At 42.5% G+C, this 22111-nt stretch overlaps 1 protein-coding gene across 6 annotated transcripts in view; it reads left to right on the plus strand.

Moving 5' to 3' along the window:
* The window catches only part of sema6bb (sema domain, transmembrane domain (TM), and cytoplasmic domain, (semaphorin) 6Bb), a 247084-nt gene that overhangs the window by 19651 nt on the left and 205322 nt on the right, over nucleotides 1–22111 (plus strand). For 2 of the 6 annotated variants that reach the window (XM_060932572.1, XM_060932573.1), the window contains exon 2: nucleotides 17–85. The exons of the other annotated variants lie outside the window; for them this stretch is intronic. The gene's annotated coding sequence lies outside the window, so the exon portion shown is untranslated. The remainder of the gene's footprint in view (nucleotides 1–16; nucleotides 86–22111) is intronic. 6 annotated transcript variants of the gene reach the window in all.

The following is a 22111-nucleotide window of genomic DNA, read 5'->3' on the forward strand; positions in this document are numbered from 1 at the left end:
CACTGCTTTATTTCAGCTGCTTCAGTCACCAAGGAAACCCGATACATCCAACATCAACAGTCGCAATGTTCTGAGACGAGGCTGAGTGAGTCTCCTCTCTCTCCCTGTGTGTGTGTGTGGGGGGGGGGGGCGTTGACCTGCGGCTGCATCTGCAACCATTTTCAAAACTCTTCTTGTAATTTTACAAGAATCTGGATCATAGCGTGTTTATGTTGTTATTGTCGTTGTGGTAAACAGTGGGATTGCGTGTGTGTGTGTGTGTGTGTGTGTTACTGAGCAGTGTGTTTTACTGTTGACTTTCCAGCACTGAAGCTCAGGGGTGAGTCATCCAAGTACACACTAAGTACCAGTATAACTGCTGAACCTTTTTATAAGCTTTACCAAATTTATTTTGGTCCTTATAAAAAACGCCAACAACAAATAAAACACTGAAACATTCCTAAAGGCCGATTCGTGCACTTCTGCTTCTGACATCTGCGGAATGATCTCAATTTTTCAGAATGTTAGGAATGCCTTGCATGTTCACCGGCTGTCTGTTAAACTGGAGCGATTCCGGAAAAATGGCTCGTCTGGAGACGTTGTTATGAGTTCCGATCCTGATGATGCCACAGTATACTACACGGGGAAAAAGTGGTCATGCTCTGTGGATGGGAGGAGCTTACTCTGTCTCCCCTGTCAGTCACACAGATACTCGCAAATCGTAGGTAGAAGAGGGCAGATAGCGCTTTCCTGCGAATGTGTTACGCTGCCCTGTGGAGGAAGCACTCATTAGCCTTCACACTTTCTCATGGGTTGCTGTTGTATGAAACAGGAGCCAGCTGGATGGTGGGGGCGAGAAAATGGCGAAGACACTGGATATTGATCAGAATCCGCTCTAAAGGCGCATCATGTAGTATACATTGTAACATTCCACTTATCGCTTAAAGATGATAATCTTTACATCGTCACTTTAAAACGGAACAGAAGTCAGTTGAATGTTGTATGGACGAACCATGAACAATTCAAAGAGGCGGAGCTTGCCAAATTAATTTAAATAATCAGCACAAATTTAAGGAACACGACCCTGTGCAGCTGTTTAATCCATATCTGAGCTGTTTCATGTCGGAGTCGGCCAGGACAGAGTCATGTTGAATAATATTAATGAGAGAATTATTCTTTGAGAAATATTGTGCTTAAATGTTAATATGATGTGTTTTTATCGCCCAGCTGTCTCACTGTTGTTGATGTTTGTTTGGTTGTGTGTGTGTTTTCTGTGTCATGCATTGTGGAAAAGTGTGTACGCTTCTAAACGAGCCATTTTAGGAGAAAGGCTCAAATACTAACCACGCCCCTAAACCCCTCTCCTCCTCTAGCCCCGCCCCAATCCTAACATTAACAGTAACTATTTATCAGCGTTGAGGAGTTGGACAAATTTTACAGTTTTGTAAGCAAGAGATTGTGTGTCTTTTTCTTTGCTCTGTCGCCATCACTTTGTCTCGCTCTGTTTCATACTCAGTCTTTGTGTGTGTGTGTGTGTGTGTGTGTGTGTGTGTGTGTGTGTGTGTGTGTGTGTTGGTCCCATTATGGAACAGAACAAAGTGGCTTTGATGCGTCTCTGTGTTTCTGCTTCTTTGTACTTCACACATCTTCTGTGCTTTTATACGATAAACCTCTTTGGGACGGCCAGGACAATTACTGTCTCCTTCGGTCTCCTCCATCTCTCTCTCCCTCTCTGTGTGTGTGTGTGTGTGTGTGTGTGTGTGTGTATTTATTTATTTATTTATTTATTTATCCTCGTGTCCTTTTTTTTATTCTTAGCTCAAGTCCAGTGTGAGTAAACACTAACAGCGCTAGACACAGAGAGGGAGAGAGAGAGAGAGAAAGTAATGGGAGAGAGGAAGACAGCGTGACACAGAGAGAGAGTGATGGAAGAGAGAGAAAGCAATGGGAGAGAGGAAGACAGCGTGAGAGAGAGAGACAGGCTGTGTGTTTGATGCATTCACTGTGTGTGTGGTTAGTCAGTATGGAGACGTGGCGTATCCTACGCACTGGAGAAAAATGATGTGGTCATTTTTCCGAAATTGGATTTGCGTGCACAGAGCAGCGGCTTCCGGATAATAAATCGGAAAACCTTCTGTCTGTTCTGTACGTGAAGATATAAAACACTGAATATCTCTACCAGCTGTAGATCCTGTGTGTGTGTGTGTGTGTGTGTGTGTGTGTGTGTGTGTGTGTGTGTGTTATAAACTACTGAGGACCAAATGTCCCCACAAAAAAAGTAAAATCTGACCATTTCGACCTTGTGGGGTCATTTGATGGTCCTCACAAAGAAATTCCTGTGTGTGTGTGTGTGTGTGTGTGTGTGTGTGTGTGTTTTTAAACAAAAATTGAAAAAAATAAAAGAGCCAGAAAGTTTCCTTTTCATTACTGAGGTTAAGGTGAGGGTTCAGTTGAGGTGCAGCACAGCATTAATTAATTGCAATAATAATTATGTCAATGGAAAGTCCTCACAGTGATAGTGAGACAAGTGTGTGTGTGTGTGTGTGTGTGTGTGTGTGTGTGTGTGTTGTCGTGAGGTCCATTTCCTTGACAGATTAAGATCAGCAGCTCCTGAGAAGAGACAAATGTGTGTGTGTGTGTGTGTGTGTGTGTGTGTGTGTGTGTGTGTGTGTGTTAAATCCTATATTTTATAGTGAAATAGTTGTGCTGTAGTGATTCTGGCACTAGTTTGTTACTTGGTGCTGCATTTTCGTTATTTCAGTGAGAAGTTTTGTGTGTGTGTGTGTGTGTGTGTGTGTGTGTGTGTGTGTGTGTGTGTGTGTGTGTGTGTGTGAGGCTTGTCACTGTGGAACGTTGTTATTGCTATTATTATTATTTTTATGGTTAATGCTAGCACCATTATGATGCTGTGCGATGGAATGAAACGAAGCGATTTTAAATATAATTGAGTTTTCTACGACGGCATATCGGAGCCATTGTAGGTTTAAAAAAAAATGACGGAGCTGGGGGAGGGGCTTATTCTCTGAGATGATAAAGTTGTAAATTTGCAAGGAAAAAAACTCTGAGATTACAGCTGTAATTTTATGTGAAAAACAAAAGCTCATAAAACTTTTTTGTCGAGGAACCAGATCACTTCACTTTGTGAATCGACGTCATCGACGTGATCACGCCACAGATGCTGCGGCTGAACCGGAAACGCAGTCGATTAAGAAGAATAAAACACTAAGAGATGTCCAACTCCATTTCTCAGAATGCCCTGCAGCCAGGAAGAACGTGATTGTTATGTCGGAGAATATCCCAGTTTTTTTTTTTTTTCACATAAAGTTCTGACTTTAATCTCAGGTATAAAGTGATACGAGTGAGAGTCCCAGAATGCAGTGTAGCTATACGACGTCTCCATAGTGAGTTATGAGATGGTGAGTCGTATTGGTCATATCGGTGAATGCAGAATTAACGTTAAACTTGACACACGGCGATGTTACAGTATTAAATGTTTTAGTTATTTAAATAGATGCTGAAATGTTGCGTGTTGTGAAATTTTTCTGTATCGCACATTCCAGTTGGTTTAATCGTTAGTATAATTTTACAAGCTCATAATCTTTTTTTACCTTTTTTTTTCTCTTTGATGCTAAATATCTCTCTGTCTGCTTCTCGATGTTTTATAAACACTCGTGTCGGGTCTCAGTGATGGATATTGGAGTTAAATCATCGGCAGCATTCCTGAACACCTTTTAACCTTTCCGAGAATGTGGCACTTTGTTATCTCAGAGAGAGAGAGAGAGAGAGTGAAACAAAAACACGGTTGTTGATGGAAGACTTGCCGAGTGGTTGGGAAGAATGAACCATTTCTCCGGCGGTCCCCTGGGAACTTGGGCTGAGTCAAGGAGCTAAAGCTAAAGCTCTCCTGAGTGTCATTACGAACCGCCTCATTATCGTGAGCGATGATGGACTGACGTTAACGGCTAAACACGAGGCGCCGCAAAACAAGGAAACCTGTTTATCTGCCACCACCAGGGCAGCACATGGGCTCTGCTCCAAGATTAATTTTATCGCACCCTCATCCATTTCCCTTCTCCGTGCCCCTTTTTGTGGGATTCCTCACTGCTGGTCTGCTGAAGGACCTTCCTTTACTTTAGAGGACTTTCTTAGACGAGTTCTTGGAGCTTTCGGGGTTAAAACGCCAACGTGAGGATCCAGGTTTCAGAACGTGCCATATTTTTATTTCTATCCATTTATAATGATATTCAAGTCAAGTTTATTTTTATAGCGCTTTTAACAACAGGTATTGTCGCAAAGCAGCTTTACAGAAAAATAAAGACTTTAAACATGAGCTAATTTTATCCCTAATTTATCCCTGATGATGAAGCCTGTGGCAACTTTGGCAAGGAAAAACTCCCTCAGACGACACGAGGAAGAAACCTCAAGAGGAACCAGACTCAAAAGGGAACCCATCCTCATCTGGGTGATAAGAGATGGTGTGATTATAAATAACTCGCTTCTATAACAGTGTCCTATAGAGTCATAAAGTACAATTGTGAAACCCGGAAATTCATTATAGTTTTAACAGGAAGTCTGTTTTGTTGAAGTTATAAACTGTTCATTAACTGATGGAGACCGTTCATGACAACTACAGTCCTAAATTTAACAAGTTAACTGTAGTCCTCAGACATAAAGGCATTACTGTAAGTGTCCAGAGCGTCTTCCAAGTGTGACTTTAGGCTGTCTGTATGAGGCCGTCCTCCACAGGAGCGATATGATGAGACTCCAGGCAGAAGTAGGGCGTCAGGATGGATCAGGCAGGTCCGAGGAGCAGAAGAGGAATTTAATGTTGTGGAATGTCCACAAAACATGAGCTCACTTACAGTAGCTATAAACGGTCCTTCCCTCGCCAGCCTCTCTTTATTCTTCTCCAAAAAAGGTGATTTTTCATGCAAAGTGTAACCTGTTGTAGTAATAATAATAATGGTTTAATATCAGTTTCCACAAATATGGCTCTTCACCTGCTATAAAAGGTAAATATACATACACTATTAATGTTAAAAATCCTAAAAACTAATTGTTAAACTTATAATACACTAAATATTCTAGATATATGAAAAATAAGTCAAATTTGAGCAATACTATGATACTAATAGAGGAAAAATGATCTGAGACAAATCGAAGGAATTAAACAATATGATTATCGAATTGACAAGTGTAAATGTAACAGTGATGGTATATTGAGGGAGAAAAAAGGCTGTGTAGCAATAAAAAAATTAATAATAATCATGGAAATGCACAGACACTAATGGAAATTATACTGATAAAGTTAAACTAGATTAGAGCAACAGCTACAATTATCGACAGTCCATAATTATCGACACCTTTTCAGATTTACCAATAAAAAAAAAACAATTTTACAAAGGTGAGTTTCAGTCCCAACAGTTATTATTGGTTAATTAATCAACCGGAAGACCCCGCCCCTTGCCCTTTGATCTTGTTGTCTGATGACACAGCTCGTTACCTGAGATGGAATTTTTTTCAGCACGATCAGCAATTTTTTGGAAAACCCGGACGTTATCATCGCAGGTGAGCATGGTGGAAAGATCACGGACATCAAATTCACCAATATTTCATGATCTCCTCGTTGAAACCTACTTAGTTTCTTACTCTTTCATTTGACAGCCGCCATTTTATATCTAAATGCGTGTTTGAGAAGTCATGTGAGGTGTCGATAATAGTGATCACTTTCACTGGTGTCCCCCATTATCAACACCCTGTGGAATTAAGGGACATTTACAACTGTTATGGATCGATCTTTGTGTAACATTGTTGAAGTAGATGAAGTACTTTAAAATAATAAAAGTGCTGTGATTTTATAATAATTGTTTTTTTCTGATTTATAACAGAATGGAATGTTTATAGAGTATTTGGAATCTGATTGAAGTAAATGTAATTAGAGCAGAATTAAATTCCTAACATAAAAAATTACAGGTTTGAAATATTCAGATTTTTCTATTCCATTCAGAAAATATAAATTTTTTTTTTTTGCAGTTTGTTGTAAATATCGACCACATATTACAATATCAGTAGACATTTTATATTTTGGTTCGAGGAATGAGATGCGACCTTTGACCTGGATGTTCCTGTGGTTACAATGTTGATTTCCTGTTGACATTTATTGGTAAACTACAAAACTAGAAATTAATACAAACAACAACGAACGATGAACAAAATGTGATCTACAAAAATATTTAGAAAGCGGGTAGAAAGTGGAACAAAAAGATTTCCTGACGCAGGTTAAACATTATCAGTTCATTTGTTTACAAACATTAGAATTACTTCCTCATTTACGTAAAACACCGACATCCATATATTTATATAAAATATATTTTGTACTAAATATAAGTCTATGGAAAACAAATTGTAAATAAAAACTATGTTTTGTTAACTTAATACCACATACCGATTATTTTTTTAATAAATAATCATCTGGATGTCGATAATTGTGGAACGGTGTTGATAACTGTGGACAAACGTGTCGATAATTGTGGAATGGTGTCATGTGATCTGATACACTAAGTAATCAGGAATCAACTCTTTTTTCCAGTGGAAGTTTGAGTAATTATTCATACACAGTTTATGTATTGAAAGTCTTTCCTACTTTTGCAACGGCCAAAAGATCTTTAAGGTGTCAATGATTGTAGCTGCCGCTCTAATAATTATTAGTGTTGTTAGTTGTTATTACTAACCTGAGATGGTGTATTAGGGCCGTTGTTGGTAAAAAACAAACAAACAGATAAATAAATATGGAGCTGGGGGAGGGGTTAAGTGTAACAACTTTGTATGAGTGAGCAATGAGGAACTGGAGACAGGCACCGCAATTCAAGGTGCGCTTTTAATTTTATTACACTTTTCAGTAATTTTCAGAACCATGTAGGCACACTACACACACAAACACACGATGGGGTGACACTACTCTCTCTCTCGGTACTGGCTATCTGAAAGACACACGTTAACAGACAGACAGTAATTTGACACAGGTGCACCTCGTCACATGTTACCTACTGGTTCAACATGACTCCTCACCGTTCACTGCTGATGCTCGACCACACCCACACCGCCACAGTAATATTTTGAGAAACAAAATCATCGTAAAATTTATGAAAAAAACCTGACACAACAATCACATTCTTCTCAGCTTCCTGGCTGCAGTGCATTCTGGGAACTGTAGTTGAAAACCTCTTCATGCTTTATTCATTTATATCGTGTGATCAAAGAGGAAACAGTGAATTTCCTGTAACTCTTGGCTCATCCATGGTGCGATGATGTTTATTCTAATCTTGCAAAGTGAAGTGATGTGGTTCCTTGACAGCAAAAAAAACCCAAAACACTATTTGTCTGTTTGTTTTTTTCCTTGTAAATTTACGACTTTAATCTTGGAAATTCTGATTTTTTTTCCACTCAGAATATTACCCCCTCTCTCAGCTCCGTATTTTATTTTTTTATTTTTTATTTTAACCTACAATGGCTGAATAGGGTGTTGTAGTAATCGCCTTTGTGCACAAAGTTTATCTTCAAGTCTGCCGCTGGAGATTCCTTCCATAGTAGTTAAATAAACATCTCCTGGTGGAAAACTTCACAACGTCAACATGACGATGTTATGAGCTGAGCTCGTGTCTGAGGTCCTCAGGACTGATCACGTTAAAGAAATAAACACAGCAATTTGGGCAAAAACCTGGTTTCTTGACTCTGTGTGTGTGTGTGTGTGTGTGTGTGTGTGTGTGTGTGTGTGTGTGTGTGTGTGTGTGTGTGTGTGAGAGAGAGAGAGGGAGAGAGAGAGAGAGATGAGAAGGAGGATCAAACAGGAAGACAAGGACAGACACACACACACACACACACACACACACACACACACACACACACACACAAATAAATTCAGGTTATTCCAGGAGCGAGGTTGTTATCGCCACTGTCAAATTCACTCATATCAGGCTGTGCGTCCAATCAGATTCTATCAAATCTGGCGCTAATTCATGCAGAACCAGTTGGTGCTAACGTTGATAAACGGAGTGAAATTCCCTCTTCTTGTAAAAGGCTGGAAAAAACCAACACAAAGTAAACAAAACCATCACAAACGTGGGTTTGTGCAGTGAGTTATTGGCTACGGCGAGGATAAAACCATCCGAATGAAAGTCTTTAGAAACAAAACACTCAAACCATCAAGACAAGCCTGAGGAGTTTTTCTTTCTTTCAAAAGCTCTTGATAAATCTGAAAAAAATTATCAAAAACACATGCACTGTCCAAACATCGTACACATTCACTCAGCAGGTTTCAAAAGGCAAGAAGAGTCACACAGTGACGGAGGAGCTCGTGTTACCTGCTGCTGTCCACATGACCAGATCGATCTTCAGGCGCAGATCTGCTGCAAAAAAACTCAATCTCTAGTGAGACCATACGGGGGAGAAACCGGCCAAAGATAACATGCTAACACACATTAAAGCAAGAGACTGTTATTAACTCAGATTGGACGAATCAACTGATCTATCTATTTGATCTCCCTGTCCTGATTTTGAGACACGTATCAACAAGAGATCCCAATATATCGTGCATCGATAAATCTTGATACTAATTTATCATGATTGGAATCGTTGAAATAAAAAAAGGATCATGATTATTATCAGGCTGTGTAATCTTAGTTTTTCTTCTCTGTAATTGTGATGTTTAGACAGCAGAGGGTGCAATAATGTACGTACAATAGCAAGAACATGTGTGAGTTCACTGTAGGCGGAAGTAACGCAGCTCTAATGCCGCAAAAACAGATCTAAAGTGTGAAAGAGCTGCTGTGTGATTGTGTACAAATAGATTTAATAAGAAATAAGAGCTCTCTCTCTCTCTTTTTACAGAGTGCTGAAAGATAAAGAAAAGAGAAGCAAATGGAGGGAGAACAAATGTTTATTAAGAAAAAAGGGCTATTAGTTATTAACTTTTTCATTTTTAATAAAATGAATATTTTAGTTCATAGGCGATTATAGGTTACTCCAACCTTTACAAATGTGTGTAACTAATTATTGTTGGGTATTTAGAAAGTGAAACAAATGTCATTCACTGTATTTGGTTATAAAACTTTCTTCATTTAATTTTTTTTTTCATAAATGTTGTTTGAAAATTGAATCGTGAATTGGGTGAGTCAGTAAATGCCTAACTTTGAATAGTTTTTCATATGGGTATTCAATTTTCTTATTTAATACTTGTATCAGTGTTTGTTTTATACTCACTGGCCACTTTATTAGGAACACCCCTACATCCACCTGCTGTTTGATGCAGTTCTCTAATCAGCTGATCCCTCGACAGCAGCACGACGCATCAAATCGTACAGATACAAATCAAGAGCTTCAGTTAATGTTCACGATGTTCAAACATCAGAATGGGAAAAATTGTGATTTCAATTTTTGTGTGACTTTCTTTCAAGGTCCCATGGCATGGTGGTTTGTTGATGCTTTAAACGGGCTCGTGGAGGCTTCTGGATGTTATATCCGCAGCCTTTCTCGAAATGAACCCTCGGTACGTAGATATAGCCTCCTGGGAGAAAGCCCCCTTTCAGCGCTTTTCCCAGTACGTCGTTTTGCTAATGAGAAGCAGGAGGCGAGGAAGGGTAGACGGTGGGGGCGTGCCATGGGGGGAGGGGGAGGGGCTGCTGTCTGCCTCCCAAGCCGTCCGAGAGCGTTCCTCCTCGGGCACGGCCAGGCGGGCGAATGCCCTGGTCCGTCCGCCCTGTCTAAAAAAATGGTACAACTCGAGCCCATGGTAAAACTGGGACTTTGCCATTTTTTTCCGCATGAGGCCCATGGTAAAACTGCACTTCCAGGAGGGGCTGCCGTCTGCCTCCCAAGCCGGCCGAGAGCGCTCCTCGTCGGGCACGGCCAGGCGGGCGAATGCCCTGGTCCATCCGCCCTGTCTAAAAATATGGTACAACTCGAGCCCATGTACCTGGCTAACTGCAGGAAGCGGTTAGCTGCACAGCTAATGTAGCCATTGCTAGGCTAACGCACCGATTTTAAAACACGGCAAAACGACCAGTTATACACTTACTTGTTCGGTGTTTGTTGCTGATGCGGCAGGGATGCTTGGCACAGACCCAGGCTTCAGTGACAGTTGATGTGCAAAACCTGCCCTACTATCCCAAGTTGTGGAAACATTCATCAGCTTCTGACAAACATACACCGTCTTAGGTAGACTCGACGGCGTATTATTGAAGTAAATAAAATTAAGCCACTGCGTCTTCAGGGGCTCTCCCGTCGGCAGTAAAAACAGACTCCTTTCTGTGTTGTCACATCCATGTACAGCACAACTTCCATGTTGTGTCTTCTATGGGCTCCTCACTACAAAATGTAGTCATGTGTTCTGCGCATGCACAGTAGGTTCGCGCATGCGCAGTAGGCTTGGTAGGACAAACAGCAACTTTTGAGTTGGGCGGGCAATCCATACAGTGGGTGGGAATCCAGAGGGGGGGCGTGGGGATCATCTCCCTTGCTGACGTAGTAAAGGGAAGAGTTTATCAATGCGTGGTTTTGATGCGCCATTCTCAAATGTTGGGCATAGTTTGGTTTACACATTATGAAATTTCTAGCCACTGGGGTGACTTAAGGTCAGAGGAACTCATTTTAACGTTAAAAAACCTCAGAAAGTGAAAATTTCATGCCATGGGACCTTTCACTGTGGTATGGGTGTTGATTTGAGCCAGATGAGTATCAGGTTTGAGTGTTTCAGAAACTGCTGATCTCCTGGGGTTTTCACACACAACAGTCTCTAGAGTTTACACAGAATGGTGCGAAAAACAAAAAACACTAAATTAGGGTGACCATATTTTGATTTGGGAAAACCAGGACACCTTAGTGGGCGGCACGGTGGTGTAGTGGTTAGCGCTGTCGCCTCACAGCAAGAAGGTCCGGGTTCGAGCCCCGTGTCCGACGAGGGCCTTTCTGTGCGGAGTTTGCATGTTCTCCCCGTGTCCGCGTGGGTTTCCTCCGGGTGCTCCGGTTTCCCCCACAGTCCAAAGACATGCAGGTTAGGTTAACTGGTGACTCTAAATTGAGCGTAGGTGTGAATGTGAGTGTGAATGGTTGTCTGTGTCTATGTGTCAGCCCTGTGATGACCTGGCGACTTGTCCAGGGTGTACCCCGCCTTTCGCCTGTAGTCAGCTGGGATAGGCTCCAGCTTGCCTGCGACCCTGTAGAACAGGATAAAGCGGCTACAGATAATGAGATGAGATGAGATGAGATGAGATGAGATGAGATGAGGACACCTTAGTGCGGGGGGGGGGGGGGGGGGGGGGTAGTAGTAGTGTTAGTAACAATATCAAACTACAAACTTACCTCACTCTGTTAAGGTGTCCCATTCTGTGGTGTTAGTACTGACTGGAGTAATCACTTTGATTGGAAGAAGAAGGGTGGTGTGCAGACCAAATTAATTGAGGTGAAAGATACACCAAATGAGACAGCAACCACCATCGCAAACTACCTAATGGAAACATTGGTAAAAAACTATTTGTCTTCCAAATGCAGAACAAAACACTCATTGGTGCGGGTTGCCCAGTACACATACTGAACAATTGTGTCCATCACGGGGCAGACACACTTGATGTGGACCTTGAAAATATCATTTTTAAAATATACCAGTACTTCCACATTTACACCGTGCGTACTGAGTCCCTCAAAGAGTACTGTGATTTTGTTGACACAGAGTACAGGAGGATGCTTTCACACAGCAAGACAAGGTGGCTCTCTCTGTTCCCAGGCACAGAGAGGATGCTACAGATGTTCCCTGCTTTAAAAGCATTCTTTATGTCTCAGCAAAAGCCATGGTGATCAAGGCGTTTTTTGAAAACCCATTTAGTGAGATATACTTATGGCACATGCACTCACTTAAGAAACATACAAATAAAATGATATTTAAAGTTGGTTTATTAAAAATGCTTTTCATAAAAGTCAACAATAACTCCAATAACAAATGATATTTAAAATGTATTTATTCAAAAATGCTTTACAATTTCTGTAATGAATGAATGACACAATGAAAGAAATAATGTCTCATCTAAACCACATTCACTCATATTAACAATAAAAGTTAACAATAACTCTCAACTCCCAATAACAAACATACTGATACTCAGTTAGCCTCAATTTCAGTAATGAAAGAAATAATGTCTGATCTGTAGGCTATTGGAAAAGATAAATTAACAAATTAGCTAATTAACAAAAATACCTCTTGTATATTAACTTTAAAAATAACTCAAAAATGTAAAAAAAACTAACAAAAAATATCAATAGTCTATCTTTAGTTTCCTGCTTAATCCTCATCTTCCTCTTCGTCTGGTTTTTCTTCCTCTTCGTCTGGTTTTTCTTCCTCATCCTCCTTGTTTGCCCATTGATATTTTGCTGTAGAGCTGATCTTTCTCAGCAGTTTTTTGTTGCTCAACAAATAAGCATGAAAGTCTTTGCAAGACATATCTTTGAAATTGTATTGCACAAATAGAATCCCTTTCAGCGGCACGGTGGTGTAGTGGTTAGCGCTGTCGCCTCACAGCAAGAAGGTCCTGGGTTCGAGCCCCGTGGCCGGCGAGGGCCTTTCTGTGTGGAGTTTGCATGTTCTCCCCGTGTCCGCGTGGGTTTCCTCCGGGTGCTCCGGTTTCCCCCACAGTCCAAAGACATGCAGGTTAGGTTAACTGGTGACTCTAAATTGAGCGTAGGTGTGAATGTGAGTGTGAATGGTTGTCTGTGTCTATGTGTCAGCCCTGTGATGACCTGGCGACTTGTCCAGGGTGTACCCCGCCTTTCGCCCATAGTCAGCTGGGATAGGCTCCAGCTTGCCTGCGACCCTGTAGAAGGATAAAGCGGCTAGAGATAATGAGATGAGATGAGAATCCCTTTCAATGATTCAATAGAGAGCTGGTTCCTCTCCTTTGTCCACTGGCTCTGCATCAGTGAAAAAACTCTCTCCACATTTGCATTGTGAGAAGGAAGTGCAAAGACAAACTGTGCAATCTTCAGCAGTTCTGAGTAGCATGCAGTATTTTTGGCCTTCTCAAAGTATTTGGTCCACTTCTGGTGCACCTGCAGGCCCATGAACTCATCATCACTGCAGCTTTCAATGAATTTCTTCAGATTGGCAACCTGGTCAAAACATTTAACGTCATCAATTGGCACCCCCTTCTCTCCAAGGTACTTGATGCAGGCCTCCACATCATTCCACTTTGGTGGCTCACTCATGTCCATCCACATGAATGGTGAGAACTCTTCCATGGGAGTCATCCACTTCTCCAGATACTCTAAACATGAACTGTACATGCCGAGCGCATCAGCCATGAACTTGTCACAGCCCCCTTCAAGTCCATCTCTGCGATTTTCGGCCAGCAGTCCCTTAACTTTGAGGGACATGAAATTGTTGTTCTTCCGTTCAAGAAGAATGTTGTGGATGCTGCTCAATATTTTCTTAACCTCCATGATGGAGTTATTCTCCCTTTCCATTTCTTGAATGTGATTGTGGAAGATGGACATGAGTGAGTGCATGTGCCACAAGTATATCTCACTAAATGGGTTTTCAAAAAACGCCTTGATCACCATGGGTGGCTTTTGCTGAGACATAAAGAATGCTTTTAAAGCAGGGAACATCTGTAGCATCCTCTCTGTGCCTGGGAACAGAGAGAGCCACCTTGTCTTGCTGTGTGAAAGCATCCTCCTGTACTCAATGTCAGCAAAATCACAGTACTCTTTGAGGGACTCAGTACGCACGGTGTAAATGTGGAAGTACTGGTATATTTTAAAAATGATATTTTCAAGGTCCACATCAAGTGTGTCTGCCCCGTGATGGACACAATTGTTCAGTATATGCGCTGGGCAACCCACGCCAATCAGTGTTTTGTTTTGCAGCAATCTTTTCAAATTCGCAAATACATTGTTTCCCCCTTCGTCACGCCGGGTTCCACCAAAATTAGTGTTACAATTGTCCCCAGTAAATGCGATGCATTTGGAAGACAAATTGTTCTTTGCCAATGTTTCCATTAGGTAGTTTGCGATGGTGGTTGCTGTCTCATTTGGTGTATCTTTCACCTCAATTAATTTGGTCTGCACACCACCCTCCTTCCAATCAAAGTATTGGATAATTATGGGGAAGATTTTTACTGCACCGTGATTACTCCCGTCAGTACTAACACCACAGAATGGGATATCTTTGAGCACTTCGTGCGCCAATTCGACAGAGTGAGGTGCCAGAACACCGTTAACAATTGCCTCCGTCCTTAGTACGGGCACAACTGAACTTTTTGGCCGTGTCAGAATCGGGGAGGGTCTTTTTCAACAATGAACTCGTGCAGTAGACCGATAGACCGATAACTGTTATGATGTTTCACTGTGTGAAATGACCAGGCACCCTCCGCTGCATTCACGGCATCCTCGTTCCCTGGTTTCACAAAGTACTCTGTTATCGACTTTGAGGTACTCTCGCCTCGAACAGCTTTTTTGTGTTTCTCGGTGTCCAGGTGGAATTTTAAATCCCTGGCACCTCCACTGGACACCGAGACATATGTACCTGCTTTGCACACTGTGCACAAAGCTTCCCACTTGTCTCGACCCGGTCTGAAAGCGGGGAACTTCTTTTGTAAGTCGTCTGTAAATGTGCATTTGCGCTTTGGCATGTTGCTGGCGTACTGACAGCCACGCTGTCTTCTGATTATAAAAAGCTGATCGCACTGAAGCGGCTCAGGGATTACGTCACACGCAGCACCGTGCGCAGTGCCCTAGTGCCGGTCAATTTAATGGTCCAATGAAAGGTAATAAAAAACAGGACATTTCCCCACTTTCTAAAAAAAAAACCCGGACGCCCCGGACAGGACGTGAAAAACGGACATGTCCGGGGAAAACCGGACGTTTGGTCACCCTAACTAAATGAGTGAGTGAGCAACAGTTCTGTGGGTGGGGAAAAAAACAAATGCCTTGTTGATAAGAGAGGGTCAGAGGGAAATGGACAGATCGTTTTTTGGGTTTTTTTTTTTGGGGGGGGGCGTTGCTGGGAAGGATACAGTAACTCATATAATCACTCTTTACAACCGTGGTGAGCAGAAAAGCATCTCAGCATGCAACAGCAGAACAGAAGAACACATTGGGTTCCACTCCTGCAGCCAAGAACAGGGATCTTAGAATCAAGAATGAGTTCCTATTAAAGTGGCCGGTGAGTGTATACAGAAATTACATGTGCAAGGTGTCTTTAGATCGTGGTCCATTTTCATATTAATGTCATGAATAATTAATTTTGCACTCGATTAATCATGTGCATCGCACTTAACAAACTGATATTTTCCACTTATGAGGTCTAACTTTAACACCTCACTGTGACCGTTGATTTATTTCCTGTTATTTGAGACAGTAGATGATTATTATCCAGTGTTATTCGGCTTATGCAATGGATAATTTTTAAGAGTATTGTTCACATTATTATGCAAAATTAATATGCATTTTTTCATTTACTTCCCTGTGATAAACGACTTCAGTGTGGCGTTGGCTTGCGACCTTGATGTCCAACATCAAATGTGGGTCCTGAAGCAGAAGCAGTTGAGAAGCACCGCTGTAAACCTCTGTAGTGTGTATTTTTAATCCTTCCTCTGCTTAATATAGAGAGGTAGAACAGTCCGGAAAGCTGAGATAGAGTTTCATCACATCACTGCTTTTATTAGGTGCGTGTGTGTGTGTGTGTGTGGACTTGGCTATATAATTAAGCTGAATTTCTGTCCAGCCCTGAGGGTCTTTTCTCTCCAGCACTGTCCAAGTGTGTGTGTGTGTGTGTGTGTGTGTGTGTGTGTGTATACCAGTATATATAATTATATATGTGTGTGTGTGTGTGTATATATATAATGTGTGCGTGTGTGTTTTTGCTTGGATTTCTTTTTTGGCTGGAATGTCTCATTGGCCCTGAGGGTTTTCCATGTCCAGTCCAACTTGGTGTGTGTGTGTGTGTGTGTGTGTGTGTGTGTGTGTGTGTGTAGAGAGAGAGAGAGAGAGAGATTTGTTCTGAGCTCTATGTATCTTTCTGGCCTCCAGTGCACACTATCTTTCCAGCTCTACACACACACACACACACACACACACACACACACGTACATAAAGATGTCGATTGAGATCAATAGGAAGTGAGAGCTGGAAAGTGTGTTTGTTTGTGTGTGTGTGTGTGTGTGTGTGTGTGTGTGTGTGTGTGTGTGTGTCACTGATGTAGATTGAGTCCTAAGTTTAATCACGGTTTCAAATCAGTGTTCCTGGTACCACCATACTTTGGAATGTAACCATAGCAACGATCGTGATCATTGGTAACACTTGAATCTGGGTCACTGTTGTGTTTCTCAGATGAAATGCGAACAGTTAGGACGGAACATGATGCTGTTGCGTGTGTGAAAACGTCCACCTTAAAACTAAGATGAACAGCGTGAAGTAACACCCTCTGAAGCATAACCATGACAACCAGATACATTCATAGCTAATTATAGCTTGGAGACAGACTGTAAGTTACACTTTTCTATTTGTTAAAGAATGACATTACACCTTTTTCCGTTCATCGTCAAACAGAACAGCGTCCGTTGTGAATGCGCCGTTACTATAGAAACAATATTAGAACGAGTGTATTAATATAAACCTGCGTCACGGTCAAACAGAGCTGCTGTTATAGAGAATCGGTCAACACCTTCTGACCAATCAGAACGCAGAGTTCAGGAGCCCCCTGGTGGACTCGGTGTCCAGTCTGATGGACGTTTATCAACTTAATATTTTTTCCTTGTTAATTTCTTGGAACAGGAAAACGTCACGTTTTTCTTCCTGAATGTTTTTCTGGTGCTGAACTCTTACTGCTGCTTCGTGTTTGTGTGTTTTCAGAAGTTTGACCTGCTTTCAGGCTTCCTGGAGAGAAAACAGATCTTCACACGGCCAGGTTTAACACACGCTGAGGGGGATGACGGGGACCGCGTGTTTCCCGCCACAAGGGGCACACGTATGTGTGTGTGTGTGTGTGTGTGTTAAACTCTTTGACTCCTCCACAGAATGTATTATTTTTAGCACACACACACACACACACACACACGCAGGCTGGGAATAATTCTGACTAAATTGAACGAAAGCTTTGCTGCAGTTTAATTTCTTATACTGTTACTTCCATGTTGCTCTGTTTCAGTCATGTGACCATTTCCTCGTAGCTGCCATATTTATTATTTTATTTTAATTTATGTCAAGAAAGTAACATCTGGAGAATTTCAACTCCCAGACATTTCTCGTATCACTTTATCAAACAAAGGTTTGCGTTGTAGTTACTTTTGAGCGAAAACTCAGCCAGTGAGCTGTTACTCATACAGCTAGCGTTAGCTACACCAACATTCCAGTTGAATTAGCGTAAATTAGCAATTCTGTTTCCTAACGAATGTATTTACTTGACTAGCATGCTGTTGACTTCCTAAACTTACCTTTTTATGTCATATTTAATGTTAGCTTATGAGCTATATACATCTATCACAGAGAAAAGTTTGGATAATTTGTCTAGCTTGGTGTAGACTGTGTGTGTAAATATGTAGCTGTAGCTACCTAGCTAACATTAGCCAAAGTAACATAGCAGAAAAAGTGTTTATGATTAAAAAACAGATTTTTGTTTTGCTGGATTCGGATTTTCTCGCTTACTCGATGCTAAAAATATTTCTCTGTGATCACTGTGGTAAAATGATATATCTCTTCATTTTTTGATAGAAATTGTCTTAAGTATATAAACACCATGGCGTCGGAACGCAGTGACGTCACGTTGTCGTGGTAATACTTACTTGATTCTTGATTCTGATTGGTCAGAAGGACAAGGTCCTGATGGGCGGGGCAGTGTGAAGCAGAGCATGGGTATTAACATTTTCTTGTGTATTTGATCTGGCGATGTGTGGAGTATAGAACAAACGATTTCCTGTTGTTCCACTTGAGAGCCGCGTTTTGATTCCTGTTTTTTTCTGATAGTTTAAGGGATGAAAGGAACCATGTTCCCGCCTCATTAGCGCTGACTGTTCACCACCGCGGCTCGTCTCATTATTACTGTCCTCATATCTGCCTTTAGAATATTGCTTTCTTCAGCAATTTATCTCTTTTAATACACGTGATCCTTCCTTCTGAAAAATGAAGGAAGAATTACATGTAATTGAATTTAACGACATTGCTGTGATTATTACACATTTATTAAAACTTTGTGTTTAATTTTCCCAGATTAATGGAGATTTATTCGTCTCTCTGAGTGAAGAGAAGCTCAGGAGGCAGAAACCATAATCACTGGGAGCTGTAAGGTCACAACTGATTCATGTGACTTCACACTTCACACACTCCATACACACTACACACACAGCACACACACTACACACACAGCACACACACACTGCACACATACTGTACGCACACTGCACACACACCATACACACTACACACACTGCACACATACTATGAACACACACCATACACACTGCACACATACTGTGCACACACTGCACACACACCATACACACTACACACTACACACACTCCATACACACTACACACACTGCACACATACTGTGCACACACACCATACACACTACACACACTCCATACACACTACACACACAGCACACATACTACACACACACTGCACACACTACACACACTGAACACACACACCATACACACTACACACACTACACACACTGAACACACACACCATACACACTGCACACACACCATACACACTACACACACTCCATACACACTACACACACTGCACACATACTGTGCACACACTGCACACACACCATACACACTACACACACTCCATACAGACACTGCACACATACTGTGCACACACTGCACACACACTACACACACACAGCATACACACTACACACACTGCACACATACTGTGCACACACTACACACACTCCATACACACTACACACACTGCACACATACTGTGCACACACTGCACACACACTACACACACTCCATACACACTACACACACTGCACACATACTGTGCACACACTGCACACACACCATACACACTACACACTCCATACACACTACACACACTGCACACATACTGTGCACACACTGCACACACACTACACACACTCCATACACACTACACACACTGCACACATACTGTGCACACACTACACACACTCCATACACACTACACACACTGCACGCATACCATACACACTGCACACATACCATACACACTACACACACGCCATACACACTGCACACATACTCTGCACACACTGCACACACACAACACACACTCCATACACACTACACACACTGCACACACACTCTGCGCACACTACACACACTCCATACACACTGCACACACACTGAACACACATTACTCACACTGTGCACCCACTGCGCACACACCATACACACTACACACACACTGCACATACTCTGCACACACTGCACACACACAACACACACTCCATACACACTACACACACTGCATACACACTATACACACACTATACACACACTGCACACACACTGTGCGCACACTACACACACTCCATACACACTGCACACACACTGAACACACATTACGCACACTGTGCACCCACCGCGCACACACCATACACACTACACACACTGCACAAACACACCATACACACTACACACATTGCACACGCACTCCATACACACTGCACACACTGTGCACACACTCCATACATACTACACACACTGCGCACACACAACATACAAACTACACACACACTGCACACACACTACACACATGACACACAATCCATGCACACATACTGCATACGCACTACACACACTACACACACACTACACACACTGCGCACACACACCATACACACCACACCCACACTACACACACAATACACACTGCGCACACTGCACACACACTATACACACACACTCCATACACACTACGCATACACTACACACACTACATACACACATACACTCCACACCCACACTGTGCACACACTGTACACACATCATACACACCACACCCACACCACACACACTACACACTGTGCACACTACACACAGACTCCATACACACTACACACACAATACACACTGCGCACACTGCACACACACTATACACACACACTCCATACACACTACATACACACATACACTGCACACCCACGCTGTGCACACACCACACACACTCCATACCCACTGCACACACTCCATACACACTACATATACTGCACACCCACACTGCGCACACACACAACACACACTCCATACACACTGCACACACTCCATACACACTGCACACTCACTGCACACACACTCCATTCACACTACACACACATTAATACTCCTCTGTGGGTGGTAGAAATGGGCAACTGGACTTGCTTGAAAATTCTTGAAAACGTTTCACCTCTCGTCCAAAAGGCTTCCTCAGTTCTGTCTGACTAATAGGGAGTATCAGATATTTATCCTCTCCTGGATCAGAATCAGAATTCTGATGACCAGCTCATCTAAGGTGTCATTGAGGCATCATGTTGGTGTGGGTCACTGGAGGCTGGGTGTGAACGGCGAGTCATTAGGGTGATCAAAGGATTGCCCGTTAGGGTGATCAATGGCAATCTGACTCTCTCTGTCCTCCTGTGAGTCACCGAAAACAGCTGGGTCCTGGCATACACCCAGCCATCTGGGAAGAGTGTCCAAGACCGCCTTGTAGATGTTTGACAAATGATGTCTTAGACCCCCACCTCTGTTCAGTGATGGCCATTCCAGGTTGACAAAAATGGCTTCTTTAACTCCTCGCTCATACCAACGATCCTCTCTGGATAAAATGCGTACGTTACAATCCTGAAATGAGTGTCCTTTGTTGTTAAGATGAATGTAGACAGCCGAGTCCTGGCCTGAGGAGCTGGCTCTCCTGTGTTGGGCCAAGCGCCTGTATAGCGGTTGTTTCGTCTCCCCAATGTACAAATCCGTGCAATCATCACTGCACTGAATTGCATACACTACGTTGTCCTGTTTGTGTCTGGGTATTCTGTCCTTAGGGTGGACCAGTTTCTGCTTCAGGGTGTTACTGGGTCTGAAATGTACTGGAATGTTGTGTTTGTAGAAGATCCTCCTGAGTTTCTCGGATAGACCAGAAATGTAGGGAATGACAATGTTCTTGCGTTTGTTCCTGTTATCATCCTTGTCAGTTATGTTCCTTTTTATGCTCTTTAGGAAAGCCCAGTTGGAATAACCGCAATTCTGAAGTGCTTTCTTGATGTGATTCTGCTCCTTCTCTTTTCCCTCTAATGTTGTAGGAATGTTCTGAGCCCTGTGTTGCAAGGTCCTAATGACCCCCAATTTATGTTCCAGTGGGTGGTGAGAGTCGAAAAGTAGGTACTGGTCTGTGTGTGTGGGTTTCCGGTAGACCTCGATACTAAGGCTTCTGTCTTGTCTAATGTGTACATCACAATCCAAGAAGGCTAGATTATTCCCACTGACATCCTCCCGAGTGAAGTTGATGTTGCTATCCACTGCATTGATGTGTTTTGAGAAAGCTTCCACCTCATGGATTTTGATTTTAACCCAGGTATCATCCACGTATCTAAACCAATGGCTGGGAGCAACTATGTTCCACTTCCTCCATGTATAAATTGGCCACAATAGGGGACACTGGGGGTGGCACAGTGGTGTAGTGGTTAGCGCTGTCGCCTCACAGCAAGAAGGTCCTGGGTTCGAGCCCCGGGGCCGGCGAGGGCCTTTCTGTGTGGAGTTTGCATGTTCTCCCCGTGTCCGCGTGGGTTTCCTCCGGGTGCTCCGGTTTCCCCCACAGTCCAAAGACATGCAGGTTAGGTTAACTGGTGACTCTAAATTGACCATAGGTGTGAATGTGAGTGTGAATGGTTGTCTGTGTCTATGTGTCAGCCCTGTGATGACCTGGCGACTTGTCCAGGGTGTACCCCGCCTTTCGCCTGTAGTCAGCTGGGATAGGCTCCAGCTTGCCTGCGACCCTGTAGAAGGATAAAGCGGCTACAGATAATGAGATGAGATGAGAGAGGGGACACTGGTGATCCCATGGCACATCCATGCTTCTGTCTGTAGAAACTTTCATTAAACTGGAAATAAGTGGTAG

This window comes from Neoarius graeffei, chromosome 10 (assembly GCF_027579695.1).
Source record: "Neoarius graeffei isolate fNeoGra1 chromosome 10, fNeoGra1.pri, whole genome shotgun sequence".
Classification (NCBI taxonomy): domain Eukaryota; kingdom Metazoa; phylum Chordata; class Actinopteri; order Siluriformes; family Ariidae; genus Neoarius; species Neoarius graeffei.